Source organism: Oreochromis niloticus, unplaced genomic scaffold (assembly GCF_001858045.2).
Source record: "Oreochromis niloticus isolate F11D_XX unplaced genomic scaffold, O_niloticus_UMD_NMBU tig00001680_pilon, whole genome shotgun sequence".
In the NCBI taxonomy this organism is placed as follows: Eukaryota; Metazoa; Chordata; class Actinopteri; order Cichliformes; family Cichlidae; genus Oreochromis; species Oreochromis niloticus.
The window spans coordinates 5,258-14,584 of record NW_020327450.1 but is presented as its reverse complement, the minus strand read 5'-3'; the positions used below and the strand labels follow the sequence as shown (position 1 = coordinate 14,584).

At 39.5% G+C, this 9,327-nt stretch overlaps 1 long non-coding RNA gene across 1 annotated transcript; it reads right to left on the bottom strand.

Annotated features, from left to right (window-relative positions):
- Positions 1-4,171: 4,171 nt before the first annotated feature.
- Positions 4,172-7,903, bottom strand: LOC109199067 (uncharacterized). Its single transcript, XR_003217601.1, has 5 exons — positions 7,090-7,903; positions 6,813-6,883; positions 5,694-5,765; positions 5,289-5,368; positions 4,172-4,275 (listed from the first exon to the last, which is right to left on the bottom strand). It is a non-coding gene; the product is annotated as an uncharacterized LOC109199067 (long non-coding RNA).
- Between the last annotated feature and the right edge of the window lie 1,424 nt (positions 7,904-9,327).

The following is a 9,327-nucleotide window of genomic DNA, read 5'->3' as shown; positions in this document are numbered from 1 at the left end:
GACCTCCTGGATGACTCCATTAAGAAATTGTGTCATCTCAAATTCGGGTTTAGAGACATTAAGACATCATGTACATCAGGCAGCTGTAGTCATCAATGAATATTGGATGTCCATGTTGGCATTCCAGGCCCTCAGCAGATCTGCATTGTATGCATTCACCAGCAGTCTTAGGTTCACGCTTTAAGAGGATGACATGGCATGCTTAAATTGAAGACACAATCCAAGTATTGTTCATAAGTTAATTTGCATTTGTGAAGCAGCTCAGACAAGTCTCAACGAGGAATTTGGGTCACAGAGCAAATCTCTCAATGGCTGGAGTTTTTCTTTGCCTCTTTCTGTTTTTTTGCGAGCGCCATTCGTCTGTTTTTTTGCTTTTGTTTTTCATTTGTGCCTTTTCCTTACTTGTGCTATGCTGCTTATCATTGTGATCATCGTCATCATCTGGGCTTGGGAAAGTGATCATTGTTTGGTCTACGGTAGTTTGGGAACCCAAACCTACATGACACATTACCTTTTTGCAGGATCTGGAGTGATTTCTGCTGTGGACTTGAACCTCAGACACAATTTTGTGAAGTTCAGGATCGGCATTTTGGTCAGGCATCTTACATGTTATGTACTTGTCATAAATTTGTACACGTGGTCTTCAAGGTCGCTTCAAATTTAGGTGCATCTTTGACCCAAACCAGTAAATGGATATGAGGGCTACCTCTGGCCTGAAACTCCACTCGATAAAAGTAATCTTCTACTTCACCGATGGGCTGTGCTGGGACAGGATCAGTGTTGTCATTAGTGCATCGACTCTTTTTTCAAACAATCGCATCACAGTCACAGGGTTGCTTCGGAGAATTTCACACTTTGTGTTCCAGTCAAGTTGTGAAAAATCCACTTGTTCACCTTGTTGAGTTTTTATGACCTCAACAACCTCAGGCCATCTCATTTCAGCAGCTGAAAATGTCAGGAAAAAAGTCGGCTTTCCTAACTGTCTGACCATAGCATGGAGATCTTTCAGTGCCTTCCCAATAGGCTGGAGTACCTCTCAGAGGTTTCATGAAGCGTGTTGCATCTTTGTTATTTATCAGTCTCTCCACTTCGTCTTTATTTTGAAGCATTCTGTTACAAATTCTACGTCCATCCTTGGTGATTGCCTTACCTTTGCGCAATTGGATGGACATGCTGTTTGTAGCCATGTGTGTTCTGTTACAAACTGTGCAAAGAATAGGTAGCTTTGGTCAGTTGCAAACCGTGTATCTGCAGAGAACAGCCGTGTATTAAAATACATGCTTGGGGACAGTTTGACTTGTCTGGCTTCATCTAATGTGTTCTGTCCAGTTGGGAACTGCACAGGAAAGGCCATGGCTTCAAGTTTAGGAACAGAGAAGAAGCCAACAGGTCTATTTCCTTGGGCGGGTGCAATGCTAAATATTCCTTCACCATATGATAAAATGTCCTGTGCTATATCTGGTGGTTGCATACAGGTGTCTAGAACAAGACCAGGCGAAGTTCTTCCTTTTCTTTCTCCGTATCTTGTAAGGGCTCTCCATTTGACTGTTCAGGCTCCAATAGTTCGTTTACATCATGACATGGCTCAAGTATTCCAGCTGTTGTATCCTCAGTGGTTTTCTTTCTGGTACAATTTGGTTGTCGAAGTTTCTGGGCAGTGCATCTTGAATATCTGCATCAGCAGTGTCATGTTCCGTCTCGATTATCTGATTATTTGTGGGATCAGCAAAAGTAGCTCATCATCAATAGATACATCTTTGTATTCTGAATGCATCTCTTTAGCTTTGATAATCCTGCTAACACATTCTTCATGTTCACAGTGTAGAAGTGTTGGTATCTTTGAATCTGATGTTCTTTTCAGTTGTACCTGCAGGAGCTGGGCTTCATTGCTAGGTCTGGGAAGACAGTTTACTGTGGTTTCCACATCCGACGGTACACAAACAACAGCCCCATGTACGGCTCTTTGCTGTCCTTTTGTAATGCAATGATTTGGCAAACGGGAGAATTTTAGCAATCAGTTGTCGTTCTGTACATTTAATGACTCAGTTCAATTGAATGGGTGCTAGTGCTAATTGTTTGCCACTGCGATGGAAGGATCTTTCCTCGTTGTAGGTGGCTGTCACAGTTGTAGCAATCCACTCCTCATTCTGTGTTTGGGAAGTACAATTAGCTGAGCATCCCATCACAACATGGACAATTTTCCTGTCAAGCAAGTGTCAACAATGTGACTATTTTTAACATACTTTGATCTTTGCAGTGTTTAACTTGATTAGGAAACAGAGTTCTGTGGCACACTGTACAGACATGGTGCGTCCTAACTTAATTGTTTCACGAAAGCTAATGTGGCTGTGCATCACACTATTCACTACAAGCTGGGGCTGTGCTTCAGACTGTGGACCTGCTGGAATTGTTACTATCGTCTGTATTTCTTCTTTATTCTCTGCGCACACAACTTTTTATAAATGGCGAAAGATGCAGTGGTAGCCATTTTGTGTCTCTGGTACTCTGCACAGCGCTGTATATGGTGCAGTCTGAATTGTGAGTCATTATGATACCTGCATGAATTGATTTTTTTGTTTGTGCCTGTAGTTGGATCCGATGCATATTTTGTTCTATGTATTTTTTTCTGTCTGCTTTGAAGTCAGCATCCGTGTTGTACCTTTGGACCAGATATTGCTTCTGTCTGCTTTGAAAGTCAGCATCCGTGTTGTACCTTGGACCAGATATTGCTTCTGTCTGCTTTGAAAGTCAGCATCCGTGTTGTACCTTTGGACCAGATATTGCTTTGTCTGCTTTGAAAGTAGCATCGTGTTGTACTTTGGACCAGATATTGCTTCTGTCTGCTTTGAAAGTCAGCATCCGTGTTGTATCTTCGGAACACATATTGTTTCTGTCTGGTTCGAAGCTGGCATCTGTGTATATCTTCTGATAATGTAGTCTCTCTTTTTTGTTGAAAATGAGGATCATTTTGGTATCTCTTCACTTTGTGGGCTTTTATCTTCTCTTGAATATGAGGATTTGCATAATAACCTTTGGCTGACAACAGTTTTTGTTTACGCGATGACAGTTTTGAGCATATTGAGTTTTCACAGCCTGTAATTTTTTCATTCGAAATTCAGGAAAGCAGGCATATCGTTGCTTTTCGTGTCTTTTTTTGTTTATCTTCTTGCCAAGTCTTCAGATGAAGATTTTCTTTAGCTTTAGATGCTGCTTGTGACTTTGAGCTTGACGAATAGCTTTCCCACGCCGTCGTTTATTTAATCTGCATACATTTCTTGCTTTTTGGGGGGTTTATCTAGGACTTTATCGCTTTCATTATTGAGTTCGAGATTTTCTTGTTGTTCTGTTTGGATGTTGCTTGTTGGATCAACAGATGTTTCAAGTTGATGTTCACAAATTTGATTTGAAGCCATTTTGTCTTGTTGTGGGTTTAAAGCACTTTCTAACATTGTCATGTAGGTTTGGGCTGATTCTGGTTGAGGCACTTGCACAGTGGGATTTGTGATTTGTGGTTCATCATTTTGTGGTGATGTAGCTGTTGCTCCTGGTGTTGCTTGAGTTGACTGTGCAGGCTGTTCATTGTGAGTGCTGACTCTTTTGAAAGAAACAGGCACAAACTCATATCTTGCATACCTGCCTTGATTTTGGAAAAGGTTATGCAGGTGGTGATCAGGTCATTCACATGAGTGAAAGTGAGCATGACTGCTGTTCCATTTGGCTGGGGTAAACCTGCTGCACTTCTTGAATGTGAATCAAATATCCATACCTCCCAGATTTGTCACGGAAAACTGCAATGCACTGAGCGAAACCATGAGCAAAGCATAGTTCACATCTGTTGACAGACATACAAGGCGACTAGCAAGAGGCAACCACCATCCTTTCTTTGATAAGTTTTGTCCTCTGCTTTCAGGTATCCGTACCTTATGTTGTCCATTTTCACACTGTAGACATTATGTCAGCATGAACTTCTTTGGGCAGTCCTCCATGGTCAGATGATTTGTGTATAACGCCTCTCCTGCTGAAGATTTGTTTTAATCCAACAGTAGAGTGCATCTCCCTGTTCAAGCACCTTATCAAGTCGGGCTGTGTTGAACTGGTGTCCTCATTAAGGTAGGCCAGGAATGTGAGGGCATTACATGTGCACTGATGATTTCGAGAGAATTCTGTGTACCTTTCATCACTTTGACAATGAGTTGCACTGACACACCAGAAGTGCTGAACTGCGTTTCTCTGTAGCTCCTCTGTCAGTAGTTGTTCATTTGTGTTGTGGAAAGGCTGATCAAGGAATGGTAAGGTGACAGATGTTATTGTTTAGTATTTAATGATATGCATTTCACGGTGAGTAAAAACATATGTAACTCTTGGTACAATGATGTAAGACATTTTTAAGTGGCAATAGTTGTATAAATTTAGATTTTCTTGTAAAGTAAAAAAAATTTTTTTAACTATGGTAAAATAATGAAACAATGTTCAAGCCAAATTATATCACTCCTCAATCATATTACAGCATAATCTAAAGATACACAGCATCAGATAAGCCAGAAAGACAGTGACAGGAACAGTGAGAGAGAGCAGAGGTGGGAAGTAAAAATGATAAATATTTTAGATATCTGTAATTTGCTTTAGAGCTGTTTTTTAATGACCTTTTACAAGGTCATACCTGTACCTTCTGCTCCTCATATTTTAAAGCAGTTAATTTCTTTCAGTATAACACATTATTTTAGGTTGATGCGGGCCTTCAAACATCAACTAAATTGCAGCCTAAATACAAATATATGAAAGGAAATCCTGTTTACGTATTATTCGTAAGAGGATTTCAGATGCTCTTAAATTAGATGTAATTCAATCACTGATTTCAGATTAAACCAGATGGTTCTGTACATGTGCCATAAAAACACGTTTCATAGTTGTGTTACGTTTTGTAAAGAAATAACACAAAATTCAGTTACAGGTTAAATGTGATTGAAACAGAACACACTGACATTCATCTTGAGAAAAGATCAGTGTCACAAAATGTTTGTATTTATTTGCACTGCTTTCACTGTGGATGTCAATTTATCTGAAGCTTTAAGTATAAAATGGTATAAATGTTTTTTCAGAACAATAGATATAGAAACAGCTAAACAGACAGCTGTTGAGATGTCTGCATTTTAGGAGTCTGATGAAAGAAATTGACAAATGTACATGTTTAGTCTAACATTTTAGTATATTTAGTACGAGTTAGCAAGCACACTTAAGGTGAAAGACTAAATATCAACCCCGGTGACTATACATAGGGTTAGGGTTACCTTTTTAGGTGGAGAATTGATGCCGTGTGGAAATCATCGGTTGCCCAGACTCGTTTTGCTGGTGGACGAGTGTCTGAAATCTGATAATACAGTTAATCAAAATTAGAAAACCTACTAACAGATTTGAAATAGAGTGTAACACTGGATACTTTAAAGAAAACATGAAACAGTAGCGGTTACTAAACTTACAAAGCGATAAAAAAAAATTCCAGCTGTTTGCATAACTACTAAGAAATTTGAAAGTGAGTGTAACTTTAAAAACTTTAAACAAAACTAACAGAAGCGAGACAACAAAATTCTTACTGTTTACATAAGGCAAACATGTAACCATATGTCTTTAACATTTAATGGTAATGTAACTGTCCACTATAAATCCTTAATGGAGGAATACTGTTTTAAATTTACCTTGCTGCCTGGAGGACATAAGGAGGTGGGTCTATTCTCCGTTTCCAAGGACAAGCTGGCTGGTGCTGTCTGCTAACCCAGGCAAAAAAGAATATAATGTTAAGACATTAAGTGACCTGACACTTTAATTTCACTTTACAATGCAATGCATGCATGAACTGTTATGCCAGTTGGGTAACATTACAAGATAGAAATGGTCAACTGTATGGGTAAGTGTTATAGAAATATATTGTATGTGCTCACTACCACATCAGAATTACCTGTTCAGAGCTATGAAAAAAACAAACAAACAAAAAAAACAAAAAACACCCTTTGTCATATTTTCCTTTGTTTGGATAGAAATTAGACAAAATTGAGTTAGCAAACATGCTTTAAGTGAAAGACTACATATTAACTGTGGTTATAGACACCAAAGATCAGATATATACACACAGGTTATACACATGGGTGGTAGGGCTGCTCAATGAATCTACTTTTAATCAAAATTACGATCCGGGCTTTCAACGATCATTGAAAAGGAGTCGAGAGAATGAGTCGATTATTAGCACCTCCCTGGTGCTTTTTTCTCGCGCTGCTCCATGTGGCAAATCGAGCACACCTCTCTGCGTTTCGAACACGCATCACAACAATTAAGAGGAGCTAACAGAGGGAAGCTTGGAAAGCTAAGCAGAAGTTATTTGGAGAGGAGAGTGACTGCCGTTGGTTGAAAAGAGATTTAAAAAAAAAAAAAAAAAAAAAAAAAACTTTCAGTGGTGTGGAAACATTATGGGTTCGCGAAGTCAGACGTGGATCAAGTAGACATAGTGTGTAAAGTTTGCTACAATGTCGTACCTGCACCACGGAGCAACACTGTAAAGTTCACTAAACATACATGTTTACATTTTTCATTTATTTTTTATATTGTAAACATTTACACTGTTATCAGTATTTGCACACTATTTTATGACAATCTTTAAAGCCATTATTCAATACATTGTTATTGTTAAATAAATATTGTCAAATACTGGAGATCTAGATTTCAGTGAAAATAATCGTGATTATTATTTTGCCATAATCGAGCAGCCCTATGGGTGGGCATACCTTGTAATTTCTTAATAAAGGAATATTTTTGATATTTACCTTGGGACCTGGGAACATAAGGAGGTGGGTCTATCCTGTGTTTCCAAAGATAACCTGGCTGGTGCCGTCTGCTAACCCAGGAAAAGGGTATAGAAGACATTAAGTGACCTGACACATTCATTTCATTTAAATGTTCTGCATACCATGCACTGTTATGCCACGTGTGTGACATTATAACAAAAAAAATCCTAAACTGTATGGGTAAGTGTTCTTAATTGTCTCAAATGTGTTTCGAAAACTGTTCGACTGTCCGTGATCACTACCATATCCTCATTACCTGGTCAGATGGAAAACGACTGACTGCCTCATCTTGGTTGTGGCCAGTGAGCATTGGGACAGCAGGATCGACCAAGTCAAGTGGTTTCCAGCGCTTCTTTTGCGCCTGGGATCTTTTATTTTTTCTCGGCATCTGGTAGAATGTCAGCATAAAACAGAATATTAATTATTGGCATTTCAAGCAATTTGTTATTTTAACCCTCTGATACATTGATAGACAAGATGACTACAAGAACAAAAAAAAAAAAAAAAAAAAAAAAAAAAAAAAAATCTCTTTTCTTTAAATAGACATATTGATAGTGTCACTACCCGGTCTTAAGGCTTTGTTAAGTAAAGTTCCATAACAGTTTGTATATTGTAATTGGGAAAGTGATTACCTTGAAAGTTGGGAGGCAGATTTGTTGACCACGACAGTTAGTCCATTTTGGTGTACAGTAATTGGGAAAGTAATTACCTTGCAAAGCTGGGAGGCAGTGTTGTTGCTGAGACGCTGGTCGAATGCCAGCAGCAAGCAAACCCGGATGTTCACAGCTCACAGTTACCACCTCAAACTTTTCAAACAAATCTTACAAGAACAAAGTGATTGGCTTGCAAACATAGGAGACAGTCTTGTTGCCCACAACAGTTTTGTTATAGAGTAATTGGAAAATTGGGTACCTTGCAAGGCTGACAGGCAGTCTCGTTGCTGGGAGGCGGTCTTGTTGCTGAGGCTCTGGCAGAATGCCAGCTCCTGCTTTAACACCTTAAACTTTGCAAACAAATCTCACAGAACAATTAGCAAACTGATTGGCTTGTAACGCTGAAATGTACCTTGTACTGTCTGGTTTAGATTTCCTACTGAGAGACAAGAGGAACTTTACTGTTTGGAAGAGAGTAAAAACACTGTACCATCTAATCTTAAAAGTTTTAATTACAAACAACAGCTCTATTTTCTAGATATCACCTGAACACACACAGAAAATATAAGGGGGACACTTACCTTGGCTGAAGCAAGAGTTGAGGTATTAAAGACTGCTGTAGTTAACGCCTTATGAAGACAGAAAAAGAGGTGTGAAACGCGGGTACAACGAAGCTATTGATTCGGACGCGACAGTAGCCTGTTAAAAGTTTTAATTACAAACGATACCGCTGGAATACAGTCGAAAGCTGTGTCCCAAAACGTCGGCTGCATCCTCCAGAGGCCGCGTTTGAAGGCCAATTACGTCACAGCCAGGCGACAAAGGCTGTCGAAGGACCGGCCCCACGTAGACCGCGAAGGCCGGGTCCTCCGAAGGATGCAGTCATTTTGTACATATTAGCGTCCAAACATAGAAAATTCCTTTCAAAGTCAATGTCAAACGAGGGCCAAAGAGGCTTAGCTATGCTCAATATCCGCTAGCTAGCTTTAGCACAGTGCCGAAATCCAGACAAAGAGCTAACCCAGAAACACACGAAAAAAAATCTTTCAAACCTACATTTCAAAGCAGAGGGACGCAGATACGCTTAAATTAGCCGATCAGCGTCTAACCACAGTCATTTTGTACATATTAGCGTCCAAACATAGAAAATTCCTTTCAAAGTCAATGTCAAACGAGGGCCAAAGAGGCTTAGCTATGCTCAATATCCGCTAGCTAGCTTTAGCACAGTGCCGAAATCCAGACAAAGAGCTAACCAGAAACACACGAAAAAAAATCTTTCAAACCTACATTTCAAAGCAGAGGGACGCAGATACGCTTAAATTAGCCGATCAGCGTCTAACCACAGTCATTTTGTACATATTAGCGTCCAAACATAGAAAATTCCTTTCAAAGTCAATGTCAAACGAGGGCCAAAGAGGCTTAGCTATGCTCAATATCCGCTAGCTAGCTTTAGCACAGTGCCGAAATCCAGAGAAAGAGCTCACCCAGAAACACACGAAAAAAATCTTTCAAACCTACATTTCAAAGCAGAGGGACGCAGATACGCTTAAATTAGCCGATCAGCGTCTAACCACAGTCATTTTGTACATATTAGCGTCCAAACATAGAAAATTCCTTTCAAAGTCAATGTCAAACGAGGGCCAAAGAGGCTTAGCTATGCTCAATATCCGCTAGCTAGCTTTAGCACAGTGCCGAAATCCAGACAAAGAGCTAACCCAGAAACACACGAAAAAAAATCTTTCAAACCTACATTTCAAAGCAGAGGGACGCAGATACGCTTAAATTAGCCGATCAGCGTCTAACCACAGTCATTTTGTACATATTAGCGTCCAAACATAGAA